This window comes from Dromiciops gliroides, chromosome 1 (assembly GCF_019393635.1).
Source record: "Dromiciops gliroides isolate mDroGli1 chromosome 1, mDroGli1.pri, whole genome shotgun sequence".
NCBI lineage: Eukaryota > Metazoa > Chordata > Mammalia > Microbiotheria > Microbiotheriidae > Dromiciops > Dromiciops gliroides.
The window spans coordinates 536,044,213-536,060,171 of record NC_057861.1 but is presented as its reverse complement, the minus strand read 5'-3'; the positions used below and the strand labels follow the sequence as shown (position 1 = coordinate 536,060,171).

General features: G+C 41.3%; 1 long non-coding RNA gene across 1 annotated transcript; it reads left to right on the top strand.

Moving 5' to 3' along the window:
• The first annotated feature begins 9 nt into the window (after positions 1–9).
• LOC122736266 lies at positions 10–6,321 on the top strand. The gene is made up of 3 exons (XR_006354180.1): positions 10–143; positions 4,734–4,782; positions 6,147–6,321. It is a non-coding gene; the product is annotated as an uncharacterized LOC122736266 (long non-coding RNA).
• Positions 6,322–15,959: the final 9,638 nt, after the last annotated feature.

The window sequence follows — 15,959 nt, the reverse complement described above, 5'->3', positions numbered from 1 at the left end:
CGCTTGATGAGGAAAGGAATCGCCCAATCACCAAGTGTTTGTTAGGTTCCTACTGTGTGCTGAGTCCGTGAAACAGACTCTGCCTTCCTGGAGAGCTTCCTGTCTAGGAGGGGAGAAGAGAGGAGCGGGGAGACAGGCATTTGGTAAATACAAGCATAAAAGCAAACTTTGTGCAGAATAAACATTAAGTACATGGGAAGGGGGTGTGCTGACAGCGGGAGGTTTCACACGTGGAAGGTCAGTGCTAAGCGGTTATCACACCCCGTGAGATACAAAAAAAAGCAAAACCCTTCCCAGGCCTCCAAGTGCTCACCGCCTGTGGGGGAGGCAGCTCGGAAACTAGAAACAACTGTGACAGATCTCAGAAGGTAGAACTTTAGATAAGACCTGAAAGGGTAGGAGGCGGGGGTGAGGGAGTAAGCATTCCGGGTAGGCCTGGGGAGCAGCCCGTGAGTGACAATGGGGAGATGAATAGCTAGGAGACTCGTGTCATTGTTTGGGTTGCCACATCCAGGTCTTGTAGTTTGAATTCACCTTGTTTTTTGGCTTCTGCCCCAATCTCATTGAATTATTACATTTACTGATAGGGGTGTCAGTCAACCTCTTTCTGAGAAATTCTTAACTTGAGTACCCTTCCCTAAATCCAATTTAATGTAAATCTGTCAAAGCTTGGAAGTGACAAAATAAAATTTAGGAACACCCCCCCTCATCTAGAGCTAAGGCCCAGCAAGCAAGCTTTGCCCTGAGCTTGACAGGACAACAATCCTTTGCAATCAATCACCCTCTGGATTAGTCACACAATTCACCAGGTGTTCTCTGGTCAAAGACAAACGCTGGACAAAGCCTGACCCTCCTGCAGTGAATCAAACTTGTTAAATGCTTTCTGCTCCCTCATTGTCAGGGCCACAACTCACTAAAGCAGTCACTAGTATAAGTATTAAGATCTCTCCACACTGCCTCGGGGCCCCCCCTAGGGATGATGCCCCAGCTCTTGTATCTATAGCTCCACCTTGTTTACAAGCCTTTTTCCTCACTTAGAAAATAAACATTCTCTCTCATTCCTGACACCTTTCTCTGGCCTATTTAGTGTAGCTCTGGCCATACATGGGTTAGAGACCAGTTCTCTTCTACCAAGAGACCTAATAAACTTTTTTCTAAAACTATTTAAGATTTTTAGAAACAACAATTGGATTACAGAGTAGTTGGAGGGGGCTAAGATGAGAGAAGACTGGAAAGGTAGTAAGAGGTCTGGTTATTATTCAGTCAGTTTTCTGACTTCATGACCCCATTTGAAGTTTTCTTGGCAAAGATACTGGAGGGGTTTGCCATTTCCTTCTCCAGCTCATTTTACAGATGAGGAAACGAAGGCAGACAGGGTTAAGTGACTTGCCCAGGATTGCACAGCTAGTAAGTGTCCGAGGCCATATTTGAACTCAGGAAAATAATGCTTCTGGACTCTAGACCTAGCATTCTGTCCACTGTACCCATCTAGCTGCCCAGGTCAAGTTATGAAGAGCTGCAAAAGCTAATCAGTATTTTATATTTGATCCTGGAGAATAAGGAGTTTACTGAATAGGGTGAAAGGGGTTGCGTGATATGATCAGACCTGTCCTTTATTTAGGAAGATCACTTAGACTTCTCACTCAACTGAATGCAGAATGGACTAATGTGGGCAGATATATGAGGCAGGGAGCAGCTTATTGCAGTAGTCCCTGCTTGATATGATAAGGACCTGTTGGAGGGACTTGCAACCTGGATTGGTGGGCTAGCTCACCCAAAGAATTGGAGGCGCATCACAAATCTTGTAAAAGAAAAAGGAGATTTATTAGGAGAAAGGAATATGTGGCCAGGAGACAGAATCACTATGGAGACTGTCTCACTGAGTAAGAAGAGCTGGTCTTTTTATGTGTTTAAAAACAACAAAAATATCAAAACAACTGGGGAGGGGGATTTAGGGTGGAGCTCAGCCACACTGCATTCCTGAGGTGGGAGGCAGAGCTGTTCTTTTCCTTGGGAAAGGTTAAAGATTCCTTGGGGGTTGTGGTCTTTAAGTTTCTTGGGGTCCCACTACAGACCTGCACAAAGTGTCCACAGCGTCCAAGGAGACAAGAGGTCATATATAAGAGATGTTGGGAAGGTAGAAATTACAGAATTTGCCAACTGACTGAATATGGGAGTTAAAAGATAAGAGTGGTGGGGGCAGCTAGATGGTGCAGTGGATAGAGCACCGGCACTGGAGTAAGGAGTACCTGAGTTCAAATCCGGCCTCAGACACTTAACACTTACTAGCTTTGTGACCCTGGGCAAGTCACTTAACCCCAATTGCCTCAATTAAAAAAAAAAAAAGATAGAGTGGAGATAACAGTGAGGTTGTGAGCCTGGGTGACTGGGAGGAAGGTAATACCTGTAAGTAATAGGGAAGTTAGGAAAAAGGAAGGCATGGTTGGGGGGGAAGGAGGGAGGGGGGAATTAGTTCTTAATTATGATGTAGGGATAGATCGAATTGATCATGAGGCATCCCAAAGAATTACATGACTCAGTGACTCAGTTTTAAGTTTTATTAAAAGACTGCATGGCCACAGGAAGAACACCAAGGAGAAAAGGTATCTCAATTAGGGAGATGAAAATGGTTATATTTATAGTGAAAAATGTAGGTTATTTCCTCATTATCCTAGTCTCCTCCTTGTGGGAGGTTCATATCCTATTTTGGAATTCTTGGAGTCCTAAGACATCCCCCAAGGCGGTATCTTTTTCTCCAGGGGTGTGTTTTTGGGATTTAAACATCATAAGGTGAACTTAAGGACACACTGTCCTTCTGTGCATGTTCCTAAAACATGTTTAAACTTGTCAGACCTCAAGGGTCTCTCTGTTTTGGATAGCTCTTTGTCCTAAAATCTGGTTTCTAGGTACAATTTCTGTTTCCTGTCATCCAGGATTATTAATCTCTGGCCACTGCGTTCTTAGACTTCTGTTGATATTCTTTATTGATAAGGACTTGAACCCTCTGGTTACTGGTTTTTGTTTTTTTAATTAATTTTTTTTCAGGGTAATGAGGGTTAAGTGACTTGCACAGGGTCAGACAGCTAGAAAGTGTCAAGTGACTGAGGTTGGGTTTGAACTCAGGTCCTCCTGAATCCAAGGCCTGTGCTTTATCCACTGTGCCACATTGCTGCGCCGCCCCCCCCCCAAGTTACTGTTGATAAGAACTCAGGTCTTAGTTTCTCTGTTAACCCTTCTGGCCTCCTCCATTAGTGAACATGTTAAGATGTCTGTGGAACAGCCAGTTGGAAATGTCTAATAGGCAGTTGGAGATGTGAAACTAGAAGTGAGTAGTGTGGTTAGGGCTGAACAAATAGGGCTGAAAATCACCTGCATAATAATTGAATCTATGTGATAACATAATAATTGAATAATTGAAGTTGATGAGATATTAATGTGAAATTGTACTATGGAGAGAAAAGAAAAGAGGACCCAGAAAAGAGGCTGGAGGGACTTGTGCTTAGCAGGTATAAGATCCAACAAAGGAGAGTAAGAAACCATAGGAAGAGGAAGGCCAAGAGAGAACAGTGCCACAAAAACCTGGTAAGGAAGGAGTGGCCAGGAGGAGATGCCCATTGACAGTGTCAAAGATTTCAAGAAGTAAACGGACATTAGATTTGGCAATTAAGAAATCACTGATACCTTTGGAGAGAGCTGTTTTGGCTGTGATAAAGTCTAGAAGCCAGATTGCAGAGTTTAGAAGTGAGTCAGAGGATAGGAAATGGAGACACATGGTATAGACAGCTTTGTCAAGGAGTTTAGCCAAGAAGACAAATGTAAGAAAATAGCAAGAGAGGTTGTGTGAGAAAATAATTATTAATAATGGATTTATTGGGGGACACAGAGATCAGTCCTTTCTCCACCCCCCCCCCCAAGTCCTGTTCTCTTTGTCTGGGACAAACCCAAGGGAACAAAAGAAATGGAGATCAACTCTTTTGTCTATCTCAGTGAGGGAATTCTGGGATTGAATCAAGCCTAAACTTTGCCTTGGGCAAATTGAGTGAGGGTCTTCTCTCTGACTTCATCTGTACAGTTCATTTTTAGACCACCCTTAACTCAGTCAACCAATGGAATTGTATGATGCTAACCAATTAGCTTTGATGAATATATAATGACCCACCTCTATCAAGAGGATAAAACTCTTGGAAAAACCCACAAGCTCTCTCTCTTTGCTGGCTCTTGGCTCTTTCTTGGCAAGTGTTCTTAGATTGGCCATCCCTCTTAGGACAGCATAGGTCTGATGCCTTGAGACCATGAGAAGTTAGGGAGACACATGGTCAATCCTTTACTGGTATATAATATTAATAATAAATGCTTGCCGCCAAAACTGGTGTAATAGTAATTAATTTTTAAAAACACAGAAGGAAGGATCAAGGGATGACCTTTTAATAATGGGAAAAGACCTGCATATGTTTACAGTCAACTGGAAATAAGCCAGTAGATATGGGGGAGATTGATTATTAGAGAGAGTCAGGAGATGATAATAGAGGCAAATTGCTGGAGAAGGCAAGAGGGGATGGGATGAAGGGTTTAAGTATAGAGGGGTTTGCCTTGGCAAGGGAGAAGTGCCATCTCTTTGTGTGAGATATGAGTAAATGAAAAGATAGTGGGGAAAGATATATGAGTAATAAAAGAATAAGGAAGAGGAGGAAAATAGAGCCCTTAGCAAATGTCATCAATTTTTTTTTTTCTAGGAAGTGAGGTCTTCAGCAGAAAGGATGGGTGGCATTCTGAAAAGGTTTGGTGAGTAGAAGAGATAATTGACTAGGGAAGCCTAACAGCATTACCTGGCAATAGTGAGGACCCAGTTAAGATTATATAGCAATATAATCTTAATGCCCTAATCAGCATACTTCGATGATTTCATTCACAAAATCTAACCAAGCTCATCCAATCAGAAGAGAAACCCATAAAAACTGAGACTGGGTATTTTTTAGCTCTTTTTTTCCCTGTGTACTATGCTATTCTTAACAGGCAGCATGATATTAGAAGATGGTTTTGCTATCCACCTCCAGGTAGAGAGCTGATGAACTCAGAGTTCATACTGAAGCATGTTCTCTTCTCTTCCTTTTTCTTAATATTCTGGATGTGGCTCATTCAGGAATTTGTTATGCATGACTATACAAATTTGTAAGGGCTTTTGTCTTTCTTATCTTCTCCATGAGTGGGGTTGGGGAGGGGAGAGGGATGAGGGAGGAAATTAAGGGCCTATAATGAAAAAAAAAACCAAAACACCAAAAACTGAGTCATTGAAAAAGGAACATCACTTGGTTGAAAGAGTGATGACCCTTGAGTGCCAGACCTGAATTCAGTAAGCTCTTCCACTTACTACCTGTGTGACAATGGACAAGTACCCCCAAACAATTCTCTAAGATCAGGCTTCTTAACCTTTTCTGTGTCTTGAATGCCTTTAGTAGTCTGGTGAGCCTATGGACCCCTTCTCAGAATAATGCTTCTTAGAATAAATGCATAAAATACGTAGGATTACAAAGAAGACCAAGTATATTGAAATAGTTATCAAAATATTAAAAAAAAAATAGGGGGTGGAGCTGTGAGATTTACAATTGGATATTAGATCATAAATCTCCCCTCTTTAACCTTTCCCTTAATTTATCTCCCAGACTAGTAAATGGAAGAAGCTTCTGGTTTTCTAGTTAGAGCTTTTATTGTATGGTAGTCACAAGGTGATGTTGATTAGAAGGATAGGAAAGTAGAAACACAATACAAATCGTCTTAAGTCTAAGCTTAGTCTATATTCCGTATAAAACTCACCAAAACCGAAGGCCACCTTTGGGGAGAGAGAGACCGTGTGCTGCTGCTAACCGTGAGCCGGGCCCAGTCGAAACTCTCATCAGCATCAGCCTGTGCAGCGCAGTCAGGAGACCAGCAGAAGAGGAAAAAAGCCCCACTTCCGTTCTCTCCTTGCCTTTTAAGCTCGCACCCCGGAAGTGGAGTGCTAGCAGGCAGTCTGACGTGCGCAGCAGGCGGACTGGCGTGCGTAGCTCATGCCATTGGTCTCCTCCCCGAAAGGGTGGTCCTTAAAAAAAACTGGCGTCTTTCAGTTATCCTAACCGACTGTTAAAAAGCTTTCATATTTTTTACCACAGAGCCAAGATAGCAGAGGAAAGGCTGTGACTCTTCTTGCTCCCAACAAACCTGTCCACACACTCCAAAAATAAACTCGGCTCATGGACCAGTGAGGGGGCCTAGCAGTTGGCCAGGGGAAATAGCTGTGGTCTCTGCTGAAGCTAAGGTAGACCACCCATATTCTGAACCAGTAAGCAAATGGGAGCAGCAGTGGCCCAGTGGGTTAGGGGCACAGGCACACCAAACTTCCAACCATAGAGAATCAGATTTTAATCACACATCTGCTTCTGGGTCAAAGAGAAAGCAGGCCATGGTTACTTACAGGCCAGGCAGGCTAAGAATGAGCCTAATCAACCCCTGGGACCCGTTGTAGCTTGGGACACTGTGTCCTGGAAGCAGCGCTTCCAGGAGTTAAAAGTCAAGAAATAGATGGTCAAGATGAGTAGGCAGAGAAAGCAGCAGACCATAGAAAGCTTCTTTGGGGGAAAGGTAGATCAGAATACACCCTCAGAAGAAGATAATAACAAAGTCAAAGCTACAACATCCAAAGCTTCCAAGAAAAATATGAATTGGTCTCAGGCCATGGAAGTGCTCAAAAAGGACTTTGAAGAGAAAGTAAGAAAGATAGAGGAAAGATTTAGAGAGGTAGAGGAAAAACTGAAAGAGAAATGAGAGCAATGCAGGAGAGTCATGAGAAAAGACTCAACAATAACTTGAAAAGCCAAATGGAAAAGGAGATACAAAAGCTCTCTGAAGAAAATAATTGCCTAAGAACTAGGATTGAACAAATGGAAGCTAGAGACTTTATGAGAAATAAAGTCACAATAAAGCAGATTCAAATGAATAAGAAAAGAAATAGAGGGCAATATGAAATATCTCCTTGGAAAAACAGCTGACCTAGAAAATAGATCCAGGAGAGATAATTTGAAAATCACTGGACTACCTGAAAATCATGATCAAAAAAAAATAAGAGTTTAAACATGATCTTCCAAGAAATTGTCAGGGAAAATTGCCCAGATATTCTAGAAGCAGAAGGTAAAATAGAAATTGAAAGAATCCACTGATCACCTTCAGAAAGAGATCCCAAAAGGAAAATTCCAGGAATATTATAGCCAAACTTCAGAGATTCTAGGTCAAGGAGAAAATACTGCAAGTAGCTAGAAAAAAAACAGAAATCAAATACTGGGGAGCTACAGTAAGGATAACACAAGATCTAGCAGCATCTACATTAAAGGACCGGAGGGCATGGAATATAATATTCCGGAGGGCAAAGGAACTGGGACTACAGCCAAGAATCACATACCCAGCAAAACTGAGTATAATCTTCAGAGGAAAAAATGAGACTTCAGTGAAAAAGAGGACTTTCAGGCATTTGTGATGAAAAGACCTGAACTGAAAAGAAAATTTGACTTTCAAATACAAGACCCTAGGGAAGCATAAAAAGGTAAACAGGAAAAAGAAATCATGAGGGATAATAAAAGATTAAAAACTCTTTACATTCCTCCATGGGAAGATAATACTTCGAACTCATAAGAACTTTTTCAGTAAGGAATACACAGAGGACACAGATCTCAACTGAATATGAAGGGATGATATCTGTAAAGCATTTATTTTTGTTTATCCTTCTTTGTGGGGCAAACAGGGTGGGGTGCCTTATGTCTGGGTCCAGATTTGGGTTTGGGGCCTCCTGGGTCCAGAGCTAGTGCTTTGTCCACTGTGCCACCTAGCTAACCCATGATGACATCTTGTTTTGTTTTGGTTTTTTGGTGGAACAATTAAGGTTAGCAAGTATCAAGTGTCTGAGGCCAGATTTGAATTCAGGTCCTCTTGAATCCAGGTCCAGTGATTTATCCACTGTGCCACCTAGCTCCCCCATGATGACATCTTTAAAATAGGGTTGAGGGGTAGAAGGAATAGACTGGGGGAGGTGGAAGGGGAGAGGTAGAGTAGGGAGAGGTAGTTCACATGAAGGAAACAAGGAAAAAAAAAGCTTATGGAGGGGAGGGGAAGAGGGGGAAGGAGTGGGGGAGTGAGTGAACCTTCCTATCATCAGAATTGGCTCAAAGAGGGAATAACATATATAATCAAGTGGGTATATTAATATATTTTTACCCTGAGGGAAAGTGGGAGGGGAGGGAGATAAGGGGGGGTGGGAGAAGACGGGAAGGAAGGAAGGGAAGATTGGGGGAAAGAGTACTAAAAAGCAAAATACTTTTGAGGAAGGTGAAGATGTTCTGCATAACTGCTGTGAGGGCCAAAATTTGATATACAGAGCGTTATTAGGGTGACTCGCCTTAATATTGGGGTCCCGGAAATATGAGGGACTCTTTTAGGTTTAATCTCCCCTTTGGACTTTCCTTTTTATATATTCCTCCCATGCCAGTAAGAAAAGGAGCCTCTGAGCTTTAGTTCATAAAGGATCGGGTTTTATTACTTGGGAATTAATTAAACCACAAAGGTGAAACCAATTAAGGAAATAAGGAAGTAGAAATACAGATAGATAGTCTTAACTCTAAGCTTAGCCTATGCAATCCCAGAGCGGTCCCAATTAAGCTGGTTCAAAAGAATTTAGGATTTTCCTTAATAAAACTCACCAACCCCCAGTCAGTTTACAGTTACTCAGCAGTCGCCTAAAACAGAGCAAAACACATGTCTCTGCCAGGTCCAGGACTGCCACCAGACTGATTCTCCAGGCCAAAAGAGCGAGAACTTCTGAACACGTCCCTCCTACCAGAAGTTTCTCCCTTCAAGTCGAGTTCAGTTTTTCCTCCCCCAAAAGGGGAGGTCCTTCAAAAGCTGTTAAATAGCATGCACAATCTCAGGGTGGGCCAGGTGTGGGCCCTTCCAAGTGATTCAGCTAAAACTTTCAATATTAATCTTTACCACAAATAATTTTTACCACACTGCACAAGTATGACATTGAATTGCTTGATTTCATAGGGAGGGTTGAGGAGGGAGGGAGGAAGAAAAATTTAGAACACAGAATTAGCTCAAAGTCCTTAATCTCATTAGAGTGTGCTCAAGGAGGGAATCACATTCAAACCCAATTGGGAAGAGTAATCTATTTAACCCTATAGGAAAGTAGGAGGGGAAGAGGATAAGGGGGGAAGGGTAAAAGAAGGGAAGGCAGGGGCAGCTAGGTGGGGCAGTGAATAAAGCACAGGCCCTGGATTCAGGAGGACCTGAGTTCAAATCCGGCCTCAGACACTTGACACTTATTAGCTGTGTGACCCTGGGCAAGTCACTTAACCCCATTGCCTCACCAAAAACCAAACAAACAAAAAAAAGTAAGGGAGGGCAGAGTGGGGGAGGGGACAGTCAGAGTAAAACACTTTTGAGGAGGAATAGGGTAAAAGAGTAAATATGGGAAGGGAATAGGATGGAGGGAAATAGTTATGATGATTGACTATAATGGCAAAATATATGGTACCTACTCTGCTGGACTATTGTGAAGAAAATTTTTTGTCAAGTTTAAGGTACTGTATAAAAGTTACGATGAACAGGATGCTATCAGAAAAGCCTGGAAAGACCTACATGAACTGAAGCTAAGTGAAATATACTGTATACAAAATAACAGTAATAGTTTAAGATGATCTGCTGGGAAGCGTGTGGCTATTTTCAGCAAGGCAATGATCCAATATAACCCTGAAGGACTTCTGAAAATTGCAATCCATATACAGAGAAAGAACTGATCTTGAAAACAGATTGAAACACATTTTTTTCTTTGACAATTCCTTAATCTGAAGTTTTTTATTTTAACTATTTTATCTCACAACCTAGCTAATGTGAGGATGTTTTCCATGACTACTCATGTATAACTTATATTGAATTGCTTGAATTCTTGGGGGTGGGGAGTGGGAAGGAAGGGAGGAAGAGAAGTTGGAACACAAAGTTTTTAAAAAATTGATGTCAAAATTTGTTCTTACATATATTTCAGAAAATAAAATTCTAAACAGAAAAAAATAAAGGGATAAGAGGAATGCACTGGAAGAAAGGGAAAGGGAGAGGTGGAACGGGGTAAAGTAGTTCACATAAAAGAAACAAGAAAAAGCCTATGGAGTGTTGGGGAAGATGGAGAAGGAGCAGGAGAGTGAATGAACCTTGCATTCATCAGAATTGGCTCAAAGAGGGAATAACATACATACTCAAGAGGGGATAGTAATATATTTTGCCCTGAGGGAAAGTGGGAGGGAAAGGGGATAAGGGCCAGAGAGGCAAAGGAAGGGAGGGCAGATTGGGGGAGGAGGCAGTAAAAAGCAAAACACTTTCCAGGAGGTATAGGGTGAAAGAAGATAGAAAATAAAGTAAATGTCAAGGGGAGGGATAGGATGAAGGGTAATACAGTTAGCAATAGTAACTGTGAAATGATGAGCAGAATGCTATCAGAAGGACATATGAGGGGGCAGCTAGGTGGCACAGTGGATAGAGCACCAGCCCTGGAATCAGGAGGACCTGAGTTCAAATCCAGCCTCAGACACTTAACACTTACTAGCTATGTGACCCTGGGCAAGTCACTTAACCCCAATTGCCTCACCAAAAAAGAAAAAAAAAAAGGACATATGAAAAATGCAAACCATCAACAGAGGAAGAACTGATGGTATCTGAATACAGATTGAAGTATAATTTTATTTGTTAGTTCCTCTTTCTGAAGTTATTTTGTCTGTTTTCTTTCACAACCTGACTAATGTGAAAATTTTTTGCATAACCACATATATGGCTTATGTTGAATTGCTTGATACCATAGGGAGGGTTGAGGAGGGAGGGAGGAAGAAAATTTAGAGCACAAAGTTTTAAAAAATCAATGTGAAAAAAATTTGGTTTTTTACATGTAACTTGGGGGAAATTCTAAATAACAAAATTAAAATATTAAAAAACAGAACCAGAAAGAACCAAGGGAGCATTGTATATAGTAATAGCAATGTTGTTTGAAGAATAACTGTGAACAACTAAACTATTCTGAGTATTATAAATATTCAAACCAACTACAAAGGATCTATGAAGGAAGATGCTATCCACCTTCAGAGAAAGAACTGTTAAATAGAAGTATGCATAGTATGGTTTGACATATAAATAGATATGTCTATATCTATCTATATGTACCTCTATATAGAGAGATACATCTCTCTCTCTCTCTCTCTCTCTCTCTCTCTCTCTCTCTCTCTCTCTCTCTCTCTCCCTCCCCCCCCTCTCTCTACCCCCCTTCCCTCTCCCCCCATATCTACCTATCCATTCATCCATCTGTGTCAGATGGTGGTCTTCTCTACTTTAGGGTGGGGAGGTAGAGAAGGAGACAGTTCAGAACTTAAAATATAACAAAAACAATATAAATGAAAAAATTTTAAAACCCACAACTTTACAGACCCCAATTAAGACTATAAATTATAGATGAGTTGCTTATCAGCATCAATGGAGGACATCACCACATTGGAAGCACTTTATACCAACAAAATCATAGGCCCAGACCAAAAGAGAAAAAAAAAAAAGCTGTATTTAGAATATTTGGCTCAAAAAATCCCTCCCCAGACTGCACTGCTGACTCATCTCTACAGGACTTTCTCAACTCTGCCACAGAAAGCTCTTCACCCTTGAAGCTCACTCCACTCCTGGACTACTATCCTGCCCCTAAGGCTTCAACTCCAGATTGACTGGTTCCTCCCAGATCCTCCCAATTAAGGAAGAGGCTCAAACTAAAGATGGTTTCATCTTTCTATTAGGTGTATTACTGATTCACATCCACAGGATTCTCTCCACCAACACCCCCACCACTGTTATTTCCTACCACTCTGTAACTGTTAAATGTAAGATCATAGACTTGAATCCAGATGACCTGATTCCAAATCCATTCTTTCACTACAACATCCTATAACCAAGAGGGATCTCCTACCAACCCACCCTAAAAAATTTTTTTTTTCAAACATCGAATTGTTTTTGTCAACAATGACACCACATGTATTACCAGAGAGTGATATCAGTTTGGTGTCTCTATTAACCTCCCACCGTTGACTTTAATATAGTAACAAGAGCTATAGATTTGACTGTTAGCATGCTTGATTATTAGATTGTAAATTCCCTCATGTGAAGGGGTGATGTCATTTTTCAACTTGAACCCTCTATCATTCAGCACAGTACTGAGAATATACTGGGTACTTTGTGGGGTGCATGTGTGTGTGTGTGTGTGTGTGTTTTCAGTTGAGTTTAATTTAATAAAATTAAATTGAGTAAAGTGAAATCTAACTAAATATGCCCTTGAAATATACAATCCATAGGACAAATGTTTTATTTACACAATATTTGGGGACAAAAGTCTAGTTTACAGCACTGGGGTAATTTACAAACCCTGGACCCAGTTTATTCAAGATGGACAGGATGGGGGCAGCTAGGTGGTGCCTGCCCTGGATTCAGTTTAAACCCAGCCTCAGACACTTGACACTTACTAGTTGTGTGACCTTGGGCAAGTCACTAAACCCTCATTGCCCTGCAAAAAAAAAAAAAAAAAAAAAAAAAGATGGACAGGATGATCTGTCTCTCCTGGCTTCAAGATCTGTACTGTACTGAAATACCCTCCTCCGCTTAAGACAGAAATAACATAACATACCCACAAACATCCTTGTTTTTGCTTTTATCAAGTAACACTTGTAGGAAAACACATTTTACAAGTAGACAGTCTTAGTAAAGATGACATATGGCTGACTTAGGTTGTCAGATGCTTGGGAGTTAAGTTCAGAGCCAGTGGAAAGAGCATTCTCTAGGTTTAGGAGGAGAGGACCTAGGTTTGAATTCTGGCTTTACCACTTAATACCTGTGTGATTTTGCATCTCTCTGAGCCTCAGTTTCCTCATCAGTAAAATGATCTAATGACCTCTGAGTGGCTTTCCAGTGACCTTCCATAAATCTATGACCCTATAATACCCACCAATCATGACCACCAATACATGACTGCATCTGTGGACAAAGCAGCAGCAAGTTCATTTTCCACCTACCTGCACTCATTTTGGACTTCTTTGACTTTTCAACCATGACCCTCTCAAATTTCAACTTCCTTTTGTCTGTTATCTTTCCCAATTAGATTTTAAGCTCCTTGAAGGCAGGAACTATCTTTCTTTTTCACATTTGTATTCCCAGCACTTAGCACTTAATATTTACTGACTATTAACTAACACACCTACTGGGCAGCTAGATGGCATAGTGGATAGAGGACTAAGTTTGGAATCAGGAAGACTCATCTTCCTAAGTTCCACTGTGGCCTCAGACACTTACTAGCTATGTGACTCTGAGCAAGTTACTTCACCCTGTTTGCCTCAATTTCCTCATGGTAAAATGAATTGGGGAGGGGCAGCTAGGTGGCACAGTGGATAGAGCACCAGCCCAGGATTCAGGAGGACCTGAGTTCAAATCCGGCCTCAGACACTAGACACTAGCTGTGTGACCTTGGGCAAGTCACTTAACCCCAATTGCCTCACCAAAAAAAAAAAAAATTGGGGAAAGAAATGGAAAACTACTCCAGAATTTTTGCCAAGAAAACCCCAAATGGAGTCCCAAAGAGTTGGACCTGACTGAACAACAAACACACCTACCCTCTCAGTTTCTGGGATTTTATATTCTTCTTGTCAAGCATGAGTTGGTAGCTGTTCTCTGCTTCAAATTAATACCCTGGGGGCAGCTGGGTGGCACAGTGGATGGAGTGCCGGCCCTGGAGTCAGGAGGACCTGAGTTTGGGTCTGGCCTCAGACACTTGGCACTTGCTGGCTATGTGGCCCTGGGCAGGTCACTTGACCCCAACTGCCTCACAAAAAAAACAAAACAAAACAAATTAATACCCTGGCTCTCTGTCTGTCTTGATTGGTTAAGGGGGTAAGAAGAGAACTGACTTTTCAGGTTATTACATGCGTGTTGTTCATCTGTGCTATAATTTGCTAACCAAATATACACAGAAATCATTGAATGGATATTTTAACTCATAAAAGTGATTATACAATAGTCTCCAAGAGACACAGCATATAATCTGTCCCTTGAGACATTTTTAACTAGGCAAAAACATCTTTAGTTAGGCAAAGCCCTCTAGAATAAACCATAGGAACCAAACTTGTCCAAGTCCCCAGGTGAATGGCATAGAAATGCACTAATGGTTCTGAGGTTTATATTTGTTTTTACTTCTCTGCATTTTGCAAAGTATTGTTATTGACAAACACAATTTACCAAGAACTGACTGATTCTCACCTATTCTTCATTCCCAGGCCAATGAAGTGCCTGGGACTGACCAGACTGTGTAAATTCTAGCTTCTGATTATTTTGTAGATCTCCCAGACTCTCCTCCCCAGAGATTCCCAAGCTTTCTTTATGTGCTTTTGCTTGTTATGTAAAACACCTTAACATGGGGTGGTCTCATAGCTCTCTCTATTCTGTTACCCCATAATAACCCTGTCCCCAGTCCCCATCTTTGGGTATTCCTAGCATCTGCTTTGTGATACCCCCAGTTATAACTACCCTGCCCAGATTAAAGACCTTAATTCTGTTATATAAATTGTATCATTAATTTTCAGGTGAACATTATCTAGACTATGAAAACCTGTTTTACTACTAGATGTCAGTTGGATGAAAAAACATTTATTAAGTGTTTACTATGTTCAGAGGATTCTGTTAAGTGCTGGGGCTACAAATCAGAAGTGAAGACAATTCTTTTTTTTTTTTTTTTTAGTGAGGCAATTGGGGTTAAGTGACTTGCCCAGGGTCACACAGCAAGTAAGTGTTAAGTGTCTGAGGTCGGATTTGAACTCAGGTACTCCTGACTCCAGGGCCGGTGCTCTATCCACTGTGCCATGTAGCTGCCCCTAGTGAAGACAATTCTTGCCCATAAAGAGTCATCGTTATCATAAGGGAGACAACACTAATGAAAGGGTTTATTTAGTTTCAGGGCAGATAGAAAGGCCAAGCGGTCCTTAGGGTGAAATGGCAAGACTAGTGTCCTCGAAGACACTACTATTCCTTGGGCTATTTGATAAATGGCTCTAGGCTGTCTCAACCAGGGGAGGTGATGAATGAGATAGTAGCAGTGGTTTGACCTTTGTGGCCATCTGGATCCAGCGACAAGATATACATCAGGACAACTGGAAAGGGCCCTGGATTTTTTTTTTAAGGCAATTGGAGTTAAGTGACTTGCCCAGGGTCACCGAGCTAATGTCTGAGGTGAGATTTGAACTCGAGTCCTCCTGACTCCAGGGCCAGATCTCTATCTACTGTGCCACCTAGTTACCCTGATAGTTGATTGATGGTGGAGATATCAAATCCCCATCTTGGCGAGAGTTGCTTCTCTGAACAGTTATTGCAGAGAGTGAACAGGAAGCAAGACCAGTAAGCTGGGGTGAGACCCATTGCTCCTTTCCCATTACCTCCCTAATCAAGCAATAAGTCAAGGCACAATCATTTCCATCACAATATGCTAAATATTTTCTAAAGTGTCTTGTGTGGTAGATTCCTTCAAGTAATTATTGGGATGCCCAAAATAAAGGGTGAATTTTAATTCATAAAAGTACTTATGGGGCAGCTAGGTGGCACAGTGGATAAAGCATCAACCCTGGATTCAGGAGTACCTGAGTTCAAATCTGGCCTCAGATACTTGACAGACAACTGAACTCCAGAGCAACTGCGGATAGCTGCCATTTTAAAATGGTTATTTATTTTTGTCATTTAAATTTAAAATTTTTGATGCAAAAATTTTGAATCCTGACTTAATAACAAGGATCATCTTAAAAGTATTAAACAATATTGGCCTGAGAATGTGACAAAGACATTAACACTTGTTAGGATGGTTCATCAATGAACTGACAAACATTTAT